At 48.1% G+C, this 18,144-nt stretch overlaps 1 protein-coding gene across 3 annotated transcripts in view; it reads right to left on the reverse strand.

Annotated features, from left to right (window-relative positions):
• Window positions 1-18,144, reverse strand: part of Smyd3 (SET and MYND domain containing 3) — a 523,810-nt gene that overhangs the window by 14,210 nt on the left and 491,456 nt on the right. The window lies entirely within an intron of this gene.

Raw genomic sequence — 18,144 nt, forward strand, 5'->3', positions numbered from 1 at the left:
CCCACAGCACCCGTGTGCTCACACTCTCAGACCACTGGCTAAGGTGCCCAGTCTGCAGTGTGTTCTCGCGGCATCCAACACGGGGCAGGAACTCAACTTGCAGTTGAGGTCTTTCGTACTGTCTTGGTTTCTTTCCCTGTTTCCGCAATAAAACACCCTGACAAAAGTCACTTAAGGGAGAAAGGGCTCATTTGCCTGACGGTGCCAGGCTACAGCCTGTCACGGCAGGAAATTGCAGTGGCCGGAGCTTGAGACACTTGGCAATACTGTATCAACACAATTCCCTCTAGACCTGCTCTGAGGCTGGCCCGGCTGATCCGTGGACAACCCCACACAGGTGTGCCCAGAGGCTCATCTCCGACCCGTCAGGCTGGCGATTAAACAATCACGGGCATACAGTGACGCACACGGCGGTGTGGTGATGGATCAGAGAACGAGGGCTCAGGACTGTGTCGTTCATACTGGACCCTACAGTATGGTCTCTTCTGCCCCTGACAGGCTCTAAGGTAGCGGGTCTCAACGCCCCCCTAGGGTGCGACCCTCTAACACAGTTCATCATGTTGTGGTGACCCCCAACCATAAAATTGTTTTCAATTGCTACTTCACAACTGTGATTTTGCTACTGTCATGAGTCGTAATGTAAATATTTGGGGGAGGTAGAGGTTTGCCAGAAGGGGTCGTGACCTACAGGTTGAGAGCTGCTGCTCTAAGCAAACACTGAGCTTCTGGTGTATGTGTATGCGGGATTACTCCTAGGCCTGAGGGGAAAAACCACACTGGACAGACATGAGCGTTTCCTTCAAGACCCAATGATCCCACCAGACACAGACAAACATTCACACAAGGGTTAAAATAACATTACAGGAAGGAGCGTGATCTAGTGCCCAAATCCCGTGAGCTGTATATTCAGTTGAAATCTGTTGACCCGAGTGGAAGGAGAGAATGATACAGAAGTTAATGGAGAGAACTGACGGGGGGGGGGGGGGCTGGGTGCACTGGGTAGGCTGGCTCCCAAGAACTTGGAATGGCTGTAGAAATGGAAGAAGGAGAGGCATTTAGTTAGACAACCAGAGAGAGTCCAAGCAGGACATACATTCAACGTGGAGACGGGAGAACCCCGTCTTTATAGCCCGTGGCCACCCAGACAGTCCAGGAGCTGACTTAGACAGGGCCAGCCCAGTGTCTAAGCTGTGGCTCTGCCTCAGCTACCCTTCAGGCGGGAGCCCACTGAATCCATAGTTAAGATCTCAGCTCCTCTCTGCACAATGCGATGCGGAAAGCCATCCATTCATGCTCTTAGAAAGGTAAGATTGCTAAGCTGGGGGCAAGCACTGTGCCACAGAAGGCGGGCCGTGCCTGCTTTAACCCAGGAAGGGAGGAGAGGGAGAACAAAAGCAGACACCTGGGTCCCCGAACCCCTTCATCTCTGGTGTATGCTACGAGGTCAACCATTTCAGCGCTTGTCCCTTCCAGAATGAACAGCATTATGGGGAAACGATTCTGAGATCCTCAGACAAAAGGCTTGAGTGCAGGAGGCCATTATCAGAAGGTAATTGCCCCGGACACGTTCCCTGAAAAGCACACCTGGATCTGGGATTTGATTTTATTGCTGTGAATACGGTATAGTTAAATTTAAAGGCCAAAAAGTAATTTTATACTAATAATCTCTCGCTAAGTGGGTGTCTGTCACGTCAGGGAGCGGAGGGGAAAGAAAATCTTCGGCTCTGTGATGGCAGAGAAAGTGGTAGATAATTACGCCGTGACGGGTACCTGCCTCGGTCACCGGAAGATTAAAAACTGAGTAGAGTTTCTTAAGAGAGGGTGAGCAGGAGGTTCCTGTGTGTGTGTGTGTGTGTGTGGTGGTGGTGGTGGGGACGCCCACACAAAAATCCTGTGAGCCCGCTCTTAGGAAGGGGGTGCTGGGGAGTTCTGTTCCAGACGTCTCCCAGCTGACTTGTGGAATCGGAGTTGAGCTTACTGGTTGGAGCGGCACCCCGGGGAGGGAGCCCTGGGGGAGGCTCACTCCTGCTGGGTGGTCCACTTGGGATGTAGGCTTTCCGTGAACCTCCTGAGAAGGGAAGTGATGAGAGAGGGTGGCGTCTGCTGGTCCTCACCTAACAGGGCTCTCGGGGTGTCAAACGAGGCTGCACAGGGCGCCCCGGGGTGTGCTGGGGTGGAACAGGAGTGAGAGTGTGAAAGTGAGGGGGCGGGCACGGCTGTGGGATGCTGGGCTCTGGGGCGAGTGCTTTCAGACACCTGCACAGGTCTGTGCTGTGTTCTCACCCTTGGTGAACACGGAGCTGAGCTGAGGAAATAAGGACTAAGTCACAACACAGAGAGGGGCCTGAGTGTCCCTCCCCACTCCCGACACAGCGGCTAGGGCCACAGTGACTTGGGGAGCAACATGAGTGAGAGAAGGATGGGTGCTGGCACGTGGGAAGGGGCAGGTCATTCTACCAAGGGTAGGAGAGGCTGGAGGCAGATGTGGCGGGGAGCTCCCTGAGGCCAGGCCACACACTGCAGACTTAGCGGGTGCCCAGGTCTTCCTATCAGGTGACACTCGATTGAGGGAAGGAAGACACAACACCAGATGGAAAACATGGAGAACTGGAGAAGAGGCCCCTGGTGTCAAAGACGGTGGCCGCTGTCTTAAGTCTTTAAAAAAAAAAAAAAAGGAGGATTTGAGACAAACAAGGTCCAAGAGTTGGTTCAACAGCATCTGGGGACTAGCTAGGGCACAAGTCACACAGAGGCATCCCCCAGACTCAGAAACACCTGTGACAAAAACACGTGAGAAGTACATAGCATCACAATCGGCTGGCAGGGCACTCTACTCATCTGGGCACTGCAAACGTTCTAATTCACAGGAACAAGGCAAGCAATCCCACGCCCCAGAAAGCTGGGCAGAGAATGCAGAAACTGCCCTAGCACTGCTCTGGTGAAACAGGGGGAATGAATCTGAACCGAGAACCTGGCAGTGGGGGGAAGGGGAGAGAAGAGGGAGGCACATATATACTAGCTTTAGTTCCAGCTGTAGGCACACGAAGCCTTTCTGCTCTCACGGTTCAGCAGAGGCTGGGGAACAGGGAATGGGGATACTTGAGAATTCAAAGAACCCAGAGGAGAGCAGCCCTGTGCAGGGGGCCTCTGCTGCACGCCCAGCTCTCTCCATGTGATACAGGGACACTCGAGATTGCCTCAGCCATGGCGGACTTTTCGTATTTACATGGCGGGAAGAAGCATTTGTTTCTCGGGTCTGTTTGTAAGACCTGACCGCGAAGCATTTGCTGGCCCTGAAACGAGAGCTTAACCTGCCGGTTGGCTCTGCGCCTCTGAATGGATATACAGCTCTAGCTGGATGGATTTTAGCTGATGTGCAGGATGGTGATGGAGCTTGAGAAACCAGTGTGCGACTTCTAAAAATCTGGTCGGGGGGGGGGGAAAATGTATCCGTAGATGAAGCTGCTAGATAAAAGGATGGTGGGGAGGCTTGCAGGGGTGGGGTTAGGTTGTTGCAAGCTGAAGCCACTGCTCAGTCACTGACATGGGGCAAGCAGACTTTGAGTGCTGTCTGACGGGGCCACTGCTGAAGTGATTTTGCATTACCTACACAGCACCCTTGCCAAACCAAACAGAAACCAACAAACCAAAGCAGAAGCTAACGGAGCCCATAAAATTAAACTCCATTTTATGGGAAACACAAGTGATAAAGGCGTGTGTGGAAGCAGCTGGCTGAGCCCAGGGTGTGGGAACGCACAGGACCTCTGAGCAGGGTCCTTCACAGGTCACGGCGGGAAGGGGTGGGGGAGATGACAGGGTGGAGCGATGCAGATTTAGTGACTTAAGAGATGTAACAGGCACATGTAACACACAGCCTGGGGCACCCTGATTCAAAGAGAGCAGTGGTGAAAAGACCTTTCTCAGATAACGGAGGGAACCCGAACATGGAATGCATTTGAGCTTTAAGGAAATGTCCACCTGCTTTGTATTAAATGATGTAATGTCTGAGATGTGATTTAACTATCTTCTGCAGAATCCGTTTTCCCAGCAATGGTGGATTAGCTTGCTTCAGACTGACTCCTGCTATGAACAAGACAAAATGGTCAAAATATTTGTTTGAAGGTGAGCCAGACCATGGAAGCAGCAGGGTCCTAAAGACTCACAATTATGGGAAAGGAATGGAAGGGCCTTATGAGCAGAGCGGCGCCATTTTTCCCTGTGAGTGAGGGCCAGGAAGGCCAGGAAGGCCAGGAAGGCCAGGAAGGCCAGGCAGCTGAGCAATGGCTCAGGCGGCTCCCCGGACAAGAACACTCAGCAACCAACACTGAGGATTCAAAAAGGAGGAAGCTTGAGTAAACACCAGACTTTATCAGTGGCTCCTGGCGGACCACAGCCTAGGATCAGTGTGCTAGACTGACCCAGTTCACGCCTTGCCCGGATTCAGGTGATACGTTTTTGCCTTGGTTGCTAGTAGCAAAACTCCATTTCTGTGAATGGCAGCAGCATCCAGGGTCTCCTTATCTCTTTAATCTCTCTGTAGAACAATACACTGCATTCAGCAAAACTGTAATCATGGGCACAAGGAGGCAACTGTCAGAAGACCAAAGAAAGGAACACAGAAGTGAGGCAGAACTTTTGTACTAAAATATTTAGCTTCTAAGAGAGACTTTTAAATGGACCAAAATAAGCCAGGCATGGTGGCACACACCTTTAATCTTAGCACTCAGGAGGCAGAGGCAGGGGGATCTCTGTGATTACGAGGCCAGTCTGGTCTACAGAGTGAGTTCAAGGACGGCCAGGACTAGGTAGAGAGACTCTGTATCAATAATAATAATGAGTATTTTTGAAAATTTAAATATAAGAAAAGATATTAGCAAATATCAGATTTACATAAAATTGGCAACAGAAACTCTAGAAGTGATAACTCAGCAATTTAAGATAAGATTAGCCCTGGCTCTGGATCAGCTAACCTGAATGCAGGACCAATGCACATATTTATGGAAATTCACAGGAGGGACACTCGTGTTAGCTGGACTCTAAAGGAGAGAAGGGAAGCATTGGGGCAGCACGAAGTCTGATAACTCAAGCCTGAGAAATTTCCCAAGTAACAAAAGGCAGCAAGACACAGGTTCAAAGGCAAAGCTTCTTGAGGACAATTCACCCGTGAAGAGTTGGGGAAGGTAGAGATAAAATGGCGGTCCTCTCAGAAGCCGGTGGTGGATATGAAGGTGCATCGCATTACTGTAATTTTGTGAATATCTGACAATTTTCTCTTAATTGAAACAAAACAAAACAAAACCATGAAGGTCACTGGGTCTTACTTTTCCACTTTGGAGAGCATGGACCCTTCCTTTTGCAGAGCTTCCCCAGTATCTACAACCTGGGATTGACTGCGCCGATCCGGGCTTCCTTGGCTACAGCCTTTGCAGCAGTAGTCACGTACCCTGATGACGCACAGCTTACGTTCTATGAGCTTTTAGACAACACCACCCCACCAAACAATCTCTGATTATTTTGTAAGCATGATAACCTGGTGTCAAAAGCAGTTATTAAAACTCTGCCTTTACAAAGAAGAAAGGAAGGAAGATGGAAGGACGAATGGGAGGGAGGGAGAGAAGGAGTGAGGAAGGAAGGAAGGAAGGAAGGAAGGAAGGAAGGAAGGAAGGAAGGAAGGAAGGAAGGAAGGAAGGACAGATTCCTGCCACTCCCTCAAATCTCCAAGCGTGCTGGAGTTTTACTACTTCTGGGCCTCAGACGGAATGATACACAGGGTGAGAGGGGTGCAGTGTTCCCACTGTGTGGCAGACACTGACCTCACAGCTAAAGCAGCAGAAGTAGCAGCCTGCACGCCACACTGAGAGACAAGCCTTCGCTGGGCAGAATCAGCATCAAGCACTGTGGGGAGGGATCTGGGACAAGGCTGTATGAGAAGCCACAGGGTCCTCCTATGCCCCCAGGCTCTGTTTAACTTAAAGCAGCTGCTGTGTGGAACTTATTTATGTCTTTGTGACAGGGAAGCTTTGATTTGTAACAAATACAGTTCTTGTTGACCTCCACCCCTCCAACCCTCTCTAACAGGAAACAAAGCCAGAGAGGAAAGACAGAGCACAGTGCCCAGTGGACTCACTCCTCAACCCACACTGTCAGTCAGTCTAGGTAGCTGCTAATCCCCAAGTGGACAGGCCATCACCAGTGTCCCCTCCATCCCCAGCTCCTGCGGGGGGGGGGGATCAGCTGTGATTCCCACGTGTGTCTCAAACCCTCAGCTCCACACTGCTGGGAAGGTCAGATGCATCTCTGCCGCTTCTGTGAAATTCACTTAGCATGAGGAGAACATTCGCAGAGCCACGCACTGTAACTGGACCCGACAACATCACAATGAAGTCTTTCTTGGGTTTCTTTTACTCCATAAACTTAGTAAGCAGGACTGCTTCTGTACACAAAATAATACATCTCAAGTTTCATTTCTCTCGCATCTTTCAAGTGGGCCCTTTGTCTTTTGTGCTTCCTTTTCTCTCACAGTTCTGGTGACGAGGAGTCATTTGTGTATGATCCATTGTTAAGATGACTCTCTAATTAGATATTAAGAATCCGAAAAAGCTTTTTGTTTAAGCTAAACATCCAGGTCCAGGAGCAGAGATTGGGCTGGGAAGCAGTAAATTAGAATGAAGGAGACAGAAATATGGGCTAAAGCAGCTTTGTAACTGTGTCACATCACCCTTGCCCAGGTGTATAAAAGCCCATGGAATGTATCCGACAATGTTCAAACACTGTATTTGTGGGGGGAACATTGCATCCCTCTCTCTGTGTGTGTATCATTTCCATCTGAGGCTCACAATGCAGTAAAATTCCAGAACCTTTGGAGATTTGAGGTAGTGATAGGAGTCTGTTTTCTTCCTTCCTTCCTTCCTTCCTTCCTTCCTTCCTTCCTTCCTTCCTTCCTTCCTTCCTCCCTCCCTCCCTCCCTCCCTCCCTCCCTCCCTTTCATTCTTCCTTCCTTTTCTGAATGTATTCTTAGGGCTGATAAATATGTGGTGATTAGTTTACAGGGAAAAAAAAAGTCACTTGACATCGTTGCAGAATTAAAAGCAAGCAAACAAACAAAAAGACAGACAAATGGTCCTTGTGGAAGAGGCGGTGGAAAGGCTAGGCACCAAAGGGGGGAGGTAACATCTGCATCAAAACAGTATTTGCCAGGCACCACAGGGCCACTGCACATGAGCTCAGTGACCATGATTGTATGCTAGCTCCAGACCTTCGCAAAAGCAAACCAGCCAAAACACTTCCAACATTTAGCAGCTATATGTATCAGGAGCTTTCGAAGTCTTCTGGCTGTCTTAAACTACAAACGTTATGGACCATATTTAGTCTCGCTGAAGTTTAGTACTTCAGAAACCAAGAAGTAATTATTCCTTTCTTATTGTGTATGGACACTCAGTTTCCTAACCTGTCTCTCCTCCCTCCCTTCTGCTCTCTAATGAGCACCAGCCTGCCTCTACCTTCTATGGGAATGACTTACTAGAGCTACGAGCTGATCTAAAGCAGAACCAGTGGTTCTGCGGCGTTAACAGAACCCAGGTAACTTGCTTCCTGCTGCAGCATGGGGTTTGCAGCAACTTCTCCCTCCCAGCCAGTCATTTTACACTACATAAGATGGAGCTGCCATGCATTGCCTGCGCTTGCAGCACAGGAGCCCACTTCCATCTTCTTTCTCTTTTTTATTTAATAGACTCCATTTTGTGTGTGTGTGTGTGTGTGTGTGTGTGTGCACTTGTGTGTGGGTGTTTTTTTCTTTTTTTCTTACTAGATTTCTTCTTTTTTTTTAGTTTGTTTTGTTTTTTTAGACAGACAGAAAGAACATAAAGTTGTGTGGGGAGGATTGAGGAGGAGTGGGCGGAGGGAAGAGAATATGATCAAAATATATTGAGGTTTCTGTTAGGAAATATTAGGAAATGTGAGGGTTACACGCGGGTCCACAAATCACACCACGAGATCGGTTCCACGTGGGAGGTTTCTCTCTCCCTTTATCTCCCTCTCTGTAACCCCCTTCCCCTAATAAACCTCCCACGTGGAACCGATCTCGTGGTGTGATTTGTGGACCCGCGTGTCACCTCCCCATTCGCACATTTCCTAACAGTTTCCTCTCACCCCAGTCAGAATGGCTAAGATCAACAGAATGACTGACAACGAATGCTAACAAGGATGTTGGGAAGGGACCCTGCTGTTGGAGAGGTTGCAAAAACTGGTACAGTCACTCTGGAAATCAGTTACGGGGAATTCCCAAAACGATTAAAATGAATCTACCCTATGACCCAGCTATACTCCTTGAAGTATGCCCAAAAGACGCGACATCCTACTCCCTGGCACTTCTCAGCCATGTTCCTTGCTGCTCTATTCACAACAGCCAGGAAATGGTTTAGTTTGGTTTGGGTTTAGCTACCCTTCAGCAGATGACTGGATAATGAAAATGCATGTACACCACGGAACACGAGTCAGCTGAAAAGAAGACTGAGAACACGAAATATCCAGGTGAAAGGCTGCATCTGCAAAGGTTATATTGCATGAGGTAGCCTAGACCCAGAAAGACGAACACCCTGTGTTCTCTCTCATCTGTGGTTTGTTTCCAAATCTCCAGCTGTGAGAATACAACATGAGCTAACTACAAAAGCCACGCGTAAAGGAACCTATGGAGGCTTGGTGGGGGAAGGGCAGGATACAGGTGATATTAGGTGAGAAATGAAAGTTGGGAAGGGGGCTCCCCTGGAAGGAGGGGTGGGAGGCCAGTACAGAAGGAGGAGGGATAAGGACTGAAAAAGAAAACAAAAAAAAAAAAAAAAAAAAACAGAGTTGTTTTGGAGCCGTACTATTTTATATTTATGATTCTCTGTTATAAAACAGTACAATAATTTAAATGGTAGCTTCTTTCTACCTCTATTTTAAAATTTAAGGAAATGTGGTATACTATTTTTCCAGAGTCTGTTTAAGATCGCACAGGAAGCATGTAGCTGGGATGGAACTCAAAACACTGGTCTTAACTTAAATATTTATATAATATCTCAGTTTTCCATGAAAATGGATTCTTTTTTAAAATGTAACATTTCTATGTGTGATTTAAAAAAAAAAACAGCCTTTTGCATCAAAAACACGTAATTTAAAAAGAGTTAAAGGGCACATGCTTATTAATGATCTCCCCAGGTTCCACATTATCGGAGAAAATGCATCTTTCCAATACCTGAGTGTTCAGTGGTTTCTTTGCTAATGGACTCTCTTCTGACAGGGCAGTGGGTCAGGGAAATACAGCGGGCTAATTTCTGCCCTTCCTTAGAACTCAAATATGCACCCGCCCCTTTAGACCGCAGCATTGTATACACACTTCGTGTGTTTCAGTATATAACCAAATCCCTACCTAGAGGTCAAACCACTACAGCCCTTCCCTGTTTCTGGAGAAGTCTTTGCAGCTATGAGCGATCTTCCCTCCTTGTTTCAAGCTGCAAGATTTGAACAGTTCTCTACACTGCAGACACCTCGCCAGTATTTTTGTGTGTTTGTGTGTGTGTCAAGTGTGCAGGTTCAGGTGTTCCAGTGCAAACACTTTGGGGGCGTCGGGGTTTTCCTTCACCTTCAGGGTCTCTTGTTACTCCTGCTGACCTGCATGCCCCAGGCTTGCTGGCCTCGGGAGCAGCTGTTTTCTTGTCTCTGCCTCCGCCTCGCCAGGGGAGTGCTGGGATTACCATGGGTACCACCTGCCCCTGCATCCCGCCTTCTCCACGGGCTTCAGTGATGGCCCTCGAGTGTGGCAAGCAGTTTCACGCACTGAGTCATTTCCTCAGCCTGCAGCAGGACTTTTTTTTCCAAGGGCAGACGAAGAGAACGAATGTTCCTGAGAAAAAGGGTTCCCTCTGTTGGAAGCCATGTGTATTTTTCCATTGTCAAGAGGAAAATGACTCAAGAATTTAAACATTTCACAGAAGAAGCAAACAATTTGTTTATTTTGTTATTTTTGAGTACGTATTGTGGTGCTGGTGGTTGGGTGTGTGTGTGCGTGTGTGCGTGCGTGTGTATGTACACACGTACTCGGAGCATGAAGCTGAGGTGTAGGGTGTCTTTCCAGTTGCTCTCCACTTTTATCTTCCTGAGGCAGGGTCTCTCACTGAGTGTAGCACTCACTGATTTGGCTGCTCTTAGCTATCCAGCTTGCCTGATGACTACCTCTCTTTCTCCAGAGCACTGGGATTAGAAGGGGCTGTCATGACTGCCCAGGTCATTATGCGGACTCTGGGGATCCAAACACCAGCATGGAAAATGCCGTATCCACTGGGCCCATCTCCCCAGTCCGGAGACTGAGTGCAATTTGATGGCTCTGAGAAACCTCTGGCAGTGTTTTCTTTATTTACTTAGTTACTTAGTGGTGCTAGGTACTAATGTCGGGTGCTCCCGAATATCAGGCAAAGTGCTCCAAGCCCCATTTTAATGATTTAAAGCAGGGAGCATGACTAGCCACACAGGACAAAATTATTAACCATTCAGGATATCTATAGTTAAAATGAGACCTGACAAGTGAGCTCCATTACAAAACTCCCAATTAGCCATTAAAATATCCACCAAGATACAAAAACAGATTTTGAACATTTAAAGGAAATTAGTGAAAATTATAACTCAGACCAATGCCAGACAGGGAGGCTGCCTAGTGCTTGAGTCCAGGATGTCTCCCGAGCTGCAGCTTTGCTGAGTGTGATGCATGGTGACATGGGAATAAACCCGCCTGCCTGAGTGCTGGGAAAGAGCCCTTCCACCCTCGGAATCATGGACCAGAGTCCAAGTCCAGACCAAGCGGGATTCTGAGTGCTGTGTGATGGTTTCTGCAGCAGCCCCACAGTCTTCCTAGGCCCTCTCTCCTCAACCAACTCCACCTCTACCCTAGGCACAGACTGTAACTCCTGGGAAGTAACAATGCAGAGAGAGGCGGGGTGTGGCAGGACAGGAAGGTGGGAGCATCATCCTGAGAACTGATACTAACACTGAGACAGATAACATGGCAAGAGAAGACTAAGATATAAAGAACCTTGGCAGAAGTGTGTTCTGGGTATTTTTTTTTTTCAATATTCGCATTTCACGTATCAGAGAGGCATGGCAAAAGAAGATGCCATTTTAGTCAATGAGCTCCTAAATGGACAAAAATACACACAATTACAGGAACTAGCCATACACTGAGCATACCTGTCCTCTCTCCACTTACAGAACTGATGCCGAAATTCAAAGAGCACTGGGCAAAGGGCAGTTGAAATATGATGTCGCTGGCAATCTTGAAATCTGATCTTTTTTTCCCTAAAATTGATGCCAGCACAAGGATGTCCACTGTCACCAACCCGTTCTGCTTCACTCAGAATTGCAGCCAACACAGGACGACGAGACAGAGGACATGATACACACAGGATGAAAGTGTCTCTACTTATAGATTACATTATTGAAAATAGAAAACAGGAAATACCGAGCAATTTTAAAAATCATCCCAAGCAGTCAGGCTTGGTGGCACAGACCTGCAATCCCCGCTACAAAAGAGGATGTGCTCGGAAGACTGTAAGTTCAAGTCTAGCCTGGGCAACTTCGTATGCCTCAAAACAGAAAGCACGGAAAGATCTAGGGATTTAGTTTAGTGGCAGGGCACTTATCTGTTTGGGAGATATAGGAGACCTTGGATTGATCGCTTGGTTTGATAAAAATAAGTAAGTAAGTAAGTAAGTAAATAAATAAATAAATACATAAATAAATGAGTGTTCCTGAAGCCAACAACCGAATTTAATACAGTCAGAAGCTACAGATTCAATACACACAAATTAATTGCATATTTATTTTCTACAACAAATACATGAAAACCCAAATCAAAGAGCAGTTAAAATGACTTAAGTATAGATAAAATATTTTTTTAATTACAAATATGGTATATGTATGATGGAAATGACAGAATGCAGGTAAAATAAATACAGTGGAAGGCCACCCTGAGTTCACGTGCTGAAAGGTATAGAAAGACACCAACTCCCTCCCTCCCTCCCTCTCTCCCTCCCTCCACCAGGTCTGTCTTTCCAAAATCCCAAGTGTTTCTGTAGATCCACAGAACTCTAAAACTTTTGTGGACAGGCGAGACCCAGAGTAGACAACACAACCTTAAAAAGGAAGAAAATCAGGGGAGCCAAACTATCTGATTCCAAATTTCAGAAGAACAGTGACAGAGGGAGCAGGCCTGCACTCCCTTAAAGTCCTGGGCATGTGGAGTCATGAGCCTCTGTTCCCAGGTTTCCACTGACCCCTGGGAAACCCAGTGAGGCCGTGATGCATACAGGGAGTCCTAGGGCTAAACTTTGCTCCAATTACTCACCATTGTTCAAGAAACCACCCCCAAAACGCACGGACATAAAGCAACCAGCTCCCTACACTTACAAACTTTCCATATCTAAACTTGAGAGTGGGTGAAATTTCAGGAACACCTCGTCCCTGTCCTATGACATCTGGAGCCTCAGCTGGATGGGCTGAGTGCCCCAGGAGTGCCTCAGAACAGCTAACGGGTGTCCCGTCACTCCCACAACTGATTCTACTCACACGTGCAGTTTTTCTAATGTGGCCTAGCGTGCTCTCTCCTAGGGGGCTGGCAAAAGGATAATATAGAGCATTTCATACCCATCCCCCTATGCCTACCTATGGTTGGGTGAGCCCTCGTTATGGGGACCCCTCTGCCCTTTCTCCAGTGCGCCTGTACTTCTTACAGACCCTTTCCGAATGCTCGTATTTCAAACTGTACTTATTACAACTTACAGGAAGTTTCCCTTTTCGTTACAGTTACTTATTAATAATGTCCTTATTAATGTGGGAAGAACATGTGTGCCGAGGCACAGGTGTGGAGGTCAGAGGGCAACTGGAGGGAGTCAGTTCTCTTCTTCTGCCATGGGAGTCCTGGGGATTAACCTCAGGTCACCAGGCTTGGCAGCAAGTGCCTTTACTCACTAAGCCAACTTGCCAGCCCACGTTTCTTTCTTAAAAATTCCTGGAGGCCATGGACAGTGCATTGCTACTTAAGCTTGAGCTTGACAGTTGAGAGCAAAGCTTTGTAAAAATAAGCACTGAGTTGAAACTGGTGGTAATGATGGGGCCGGTGAAGGTAATGGAACTTTAAGAAGGTAAAAGGGTTACAAAAGCTGGGGTTGGGTACCAGGGCCAAAAGACCATGCTATGACAGTGGGCTTAAGTGTGTGCTTTTTATGTACCCTGAGGTGATTTCATAGCCACTAATTTTCCTGACCACTAGTAAAACTTGAGCATTTTATTATCACAATTATACAGGTGTGGAACCTGAGGTCCCAGCAGGCTCTATGACCCGCTCAAAGCATGCAAGTCAAGAGGCCTGAGATCAGAGCCCAGCAGGCCTTTCCATCCCATCTCCGGGGCTCGCTGAAGCTCCCCTACCCACCAGTTTTGTCTTACACAGTTCTGTGCGCTGGGTTAACATCTAACAGTGCACAATAACATTCCCCATCAGTTTCAATAGCTCCTAATATGCCCTGACTCCACTAGGCACAGAAGTCCCCACAGCCCAGACCTGACCACCAGGAGTACGCAGGAGGAACCAAATCCATCATTTAACTGAGAGAAAAAGAAGCGTGTTGGAGAGATGTGAAGCCAATGAATCTGCCAGCGTGGCTGTTTCCCACAGAAAACCCGGAATCCAGCATCCAAGCAAATAGCAGAACACTGATATTGCCAGCTGGGCTTCCATTTATAACACCATTTGCAGAAAATATTTATGACGGTCTTCTATTTTCTCTGCACAAAATCAGAGAAAATTGAGAAATGCCAAATTATATTGTCTTCAAAAATCCTGTCATGGAGTAACTCAGCTTTCACAAGCTATTCTCAGAAGGCCCGACTGATCTCTAGCAGGCTGGTGGAGTAATAGAATTTGCTGGAAGGGATGGGGAGGGGCAAACAGAACTGTGTTCATTAGGGTGGCGTCTTTACAATGCCTATTCCATTCTCATTACTTTCAAGATCACACATCATCTCCTGGGCACAGCCATTGCCTTGCTAGGGGTATTTCAGGAATTTTACATTTGGAAGTAGATTTTTAACACTTGTGCAAATTACTGCTATTCTTGCTTTAAACGGCTCACTTCTGCTGGCAGGGAAAAACCATTCTGTCTCCTTCTCTCTAGAGTACTCTGTGGCTGCTGTTTGCATACAGTTCCCATTACTTTTGGCTCCCATAATTCCACAGTAGCGACGTCGTCTACAATCACTTTGTCAAGTCCAGCCCCGGTGCCTGGCCAGCTCCCATCAACGTCTTGAAATGAGCATCATTTGTCTTCACTCCCCTCCTTCCCTCGTTTCCTGACAACTTTTCTTTTTCACACGGGCTGGGCACTTTCACAGTGGCGTTCTCTTGTCCTGGTGTCTCCTTCTGCCTTCGCCAGGGTACTTTCCCTCGGTGAACCCCTCCCAGCATCTTTTAGAGACATCTGAGCTCATCTGCACATTGGAAAAGGTTCACTCATTAGGTGAGCTTCGTTTCTCCACCCTTGGTTGTCCAAAATCCTGTGGGGCTCTTGAAAGGTTCTAGCAAACATGTGGAAGGCTTCCAGCAGGCAGGCCTACTTGAACCCTCAGGGACCTTCCCAGAAGACAGACTTTTGTCGGGGACAGGTTGATAGATGAATCAAATTTAGACTGACTGAAAAAGAATATTCTGGGAAGGAGGAATAGCAGGCACAAAATCCTGGTCCTCAAGCAACACAAAGAACCCAAGGAATAGATTAAATGGGGAAGTTGAGAGAGTCCCGGGTCTGGGACACGGTTGTAGAAATACCACTGTCATGCTTGCCGTGTGAATCACATACCACACTGGGAGCCAGACTAGCTGAGTCAGTGTGTGTGTGTGTGTGGGGGGGGGAAGCCCTGTGATCAACCAGCTTTGGCATTATTAGGTCCAGGTGCAGGAGGGCATCCAGAGTCAAGGTCAGCAAAGTTCTCCAAGGCTGAGATCAGGTCCCAGAGGGGGCTGCATGACGGAGCCTCACGGAGCATTCAGGGATGTGAACATGTTCAGAAAAGCCAGAGCAAACTACACAAATAAAAAGGAAGCTCCTAGCAGAGGCCAGGCTAACTTTAGAAGCAGGCCTAGCAGGGGTTTCCGGCTTCACTGGAGTCATTTGCATGGATAATGCCAATTTCTATTAAGATGGTTGAACATCTTCAGGAATCAAAAATTCGCTGAGACAAAGCTTGGGGCTGGGTGTGAATCTAGGACTGGACTGGAGTCTGTTTCACCTCATCAGCATGCCCACTGATTTCCCAGGTCAGTTCACTCTGTTTTTCTGGACAAATGATTTTCCAGGGAAAACAAAGGTGGCGATACAAATGTGGATTTAGTCGCTGGTAGAAGGAATCTCAGGAGTCGGGGCTGAAAGGGCCTCCTCACCCAGTCTGTGCACATTCAACACACTGCACCCTGAGGAAGTAGGGTCTGGAGGAGCCACCTCCATGTCAGCTGCAGCTCCTCCCAGACACCCCAGAACGCAGACACCTCCTCAGTCTGGCCATTTTCCTCCTTAGCCACAGTGGATGCCTCTGCTAAATTGCTCCAGGGATTTGATAGGAAGTGAAGTCAGTTGGGAAAAAGGAAAACCGGCATTTCACCTAGGAACAGAGGTCTGGCCAGCACTGGAAGAGTCCTTCCAAATCCCCCGTTGAGCCCCAAAGTGTTGCTTGGAATGCTTGCTACTGCAAGGGCTGGTTTATTTTGTGAACACCAGGACACTGCCAAATAGCATACGGAAACAGCAGGAGTGCAGAGTCGGGGCAGTGTGGCACTGCGTCTCTGTCGGCAGCCGAGGCGTCTGTGTTCACTGTCTGTGTTTTCCTTGAGTGGGGCTGTGGAGCAGGGCTCTGCCGGGCGGATTATCATTTTCTGAAGTTAATGAGTTTATCTGTCTCTTAGAAGAGAAAGGGAGAGAGAGGCTGAGAGGAAGGAGAGGCAGGGAGACTTGTGTGCACTCCCGAGAGCATCAGGAGGCACTGGCTCTGCAGAAATTCAATTTACTCGCCGGCTCCTTCCTAGTCTCCCAGCCAGACTGCTTCCTAGGGCCACGCATCCTGTGTTTTAGAAGTCACCGAGAAAGCCCAGCAGTGGCCCTGTGTGGCACTGCCAGCCTCGCCCTGATGCCCCAGTGCCACCTTCCTTCCCCTGTGCACAGTTATACTTATGCTCCTCCAGAATTCCCGCAACTTCCCTGTCCTCAGATGCATGTCCTTCCAGTCAGTCAGCTCTCCCTTCCTTCCCGGAAGTTCTCTCTGTCAGGCTGGGTGGCACGGGACCACTTCATTGGACTGCTTCATAAAAAGTCTGGTTTTAGACAGGTGGGAGGGGAGAGAGAAGGAAGCGGGAAGAGAGGGAGGGACACACAGGGACATACACACAAACACATAGATAGATGGATGGATAGGTGGATGGATGGGTGGGTGGATGGGTGGGTGGGTGGATAGATGGGTGGGTGGGTGGGTGGATGGATGGATGGATAGGGGACCTACCCACAGGCTGGTTTATTGATACAGCCAAGGCTACATCCTAGGAACCTCTGAGTGGTTTGGACATTCATCCATTTCATTGAGAAACAGTTCTTCACGGCCCACAGTTGGCCCAGCCCAACTTTACAGGGACTGAGTACTGCATAATGAACCCCCGGGTGGCATGACGGTAAATGCTGCTGTGGATGTTCTTATTTATAAGTGAGAAAAATGAAATCCAAAAGGCTGATGAGCTGGCCTAGGTCACATAACACAATATACTGCAAAATGGGTCTATGCTTTCATGTGGCTTTCTGGGGTTTGGAGTGGGGTGCTTAGAGCTGTTAACAGCCAGGATTCTCTTTGCAATTAAATTTTGTAAGTTTTTATGCTTAATCTTCGTGGCACAGCAGACCCCAAAGAGGTCTGTTTTGACAATGGTCAACAAGCCATCCAAGAGGACATATTTCCACCCTATTAACACCTCAGGAAACATAGGATTTTGACATTCTACTGGTTTATCCTTTTCTGTGGGTACCAGGCCAATGGGGCATATAGTGAGCCTTTCAAGACACTGCTGAACAATGATTCATAGATAAGTCAAATAGTCTGAAGCTAGCATGTAGCACACTGTCTCTCTCTGTGTCTCTCTCTTAATGAATGTGACCCTTGTAGCAACAAAGGAGGCAAGAGGAAGCCACAGAGCAGGAGTTGAGGCGGCGAAGGCACCTGGGCGAAGAAATCAAGTTCAAAGGCATGGAACACCTCAAAGGACTCCTTTGGCTTTGTTCCTTCATCTCAGTAGCTGCTGCCACCCAGGATCATGACGAGATGAAATATATCCCCTTGTAGCTCAGACACACACTGAACAACACTCCCTGGCAAAGGCTTGCGTTCCGGAGGTGCAGGCAACATGCTCTCTGCACTTTTGGTCAGGCGACCGCCGCCTGCAGCCTCGCTGGCTGGCAGGGATGGAGCAGTGCCAGTGCTCCCTGCTTTCCTGGCCAGGGTCAGGCCGGGAAGGGAAATGACATGTAACTTTCTCACTGTGGGGCCTCCTCAGGGTATTCAGACTCTCAAAAGTCACACGGTGGCACATCTCGTTTCTTCCTAAAATGAAAAGCCTTGCCCAGGCTCCGTGAGTCCAATCTCTCAATCAAGGACCTGCTAAGTGCCCCTCATCTCCCTGGCCCCACTCTCCTTCCTTCACTTCCTGCTTTCCAGGAGCCTCCACCCCCTTCCCCTGCTGACTTTCTCCTGCTCCATTCCCAGCCCCTACCCTCTAACCTTGCCCTCTCAGTAGACCCTCCCTGCTTTTTATTTTTCCCTCCACCCCCTCCTGTCTGAAGTTCCACCCCTTCCCTTCACTTTTTCCTGCTTAGTATCTCCCACCAGCTCTACTTACCAGACCCTCTGCCTCCCACCCACTCTTTGTATAGTTCTTTTCTTTGGTGAGTACCACATGGTTTAGGATGACAGGAAATCCCTAACAGTGGCTCATGACCACAGGTTATCTGGTTTGTGGCTTCCTCAAGCTTTGATAAGTACATAGAATTTTATCTTCACTGATGTGTTTGTCTAGGTCTGATGTTTAGC

This window comes from Meriones unguiculatus, chromosome 11, assembly GCF_030254825.1.
Source record: "Meriones unguiculatus strain TT.TT164.6M chromosome 11, Bangor_MerUng_6.1, whole genome shotgun sequence".
Classification (NCBI taxonomy): Eukaryota; Metazoa; Chordata; class Mammalia; order Rodentia; family Muridae; genus Meriones; species Meriones unguiculatus.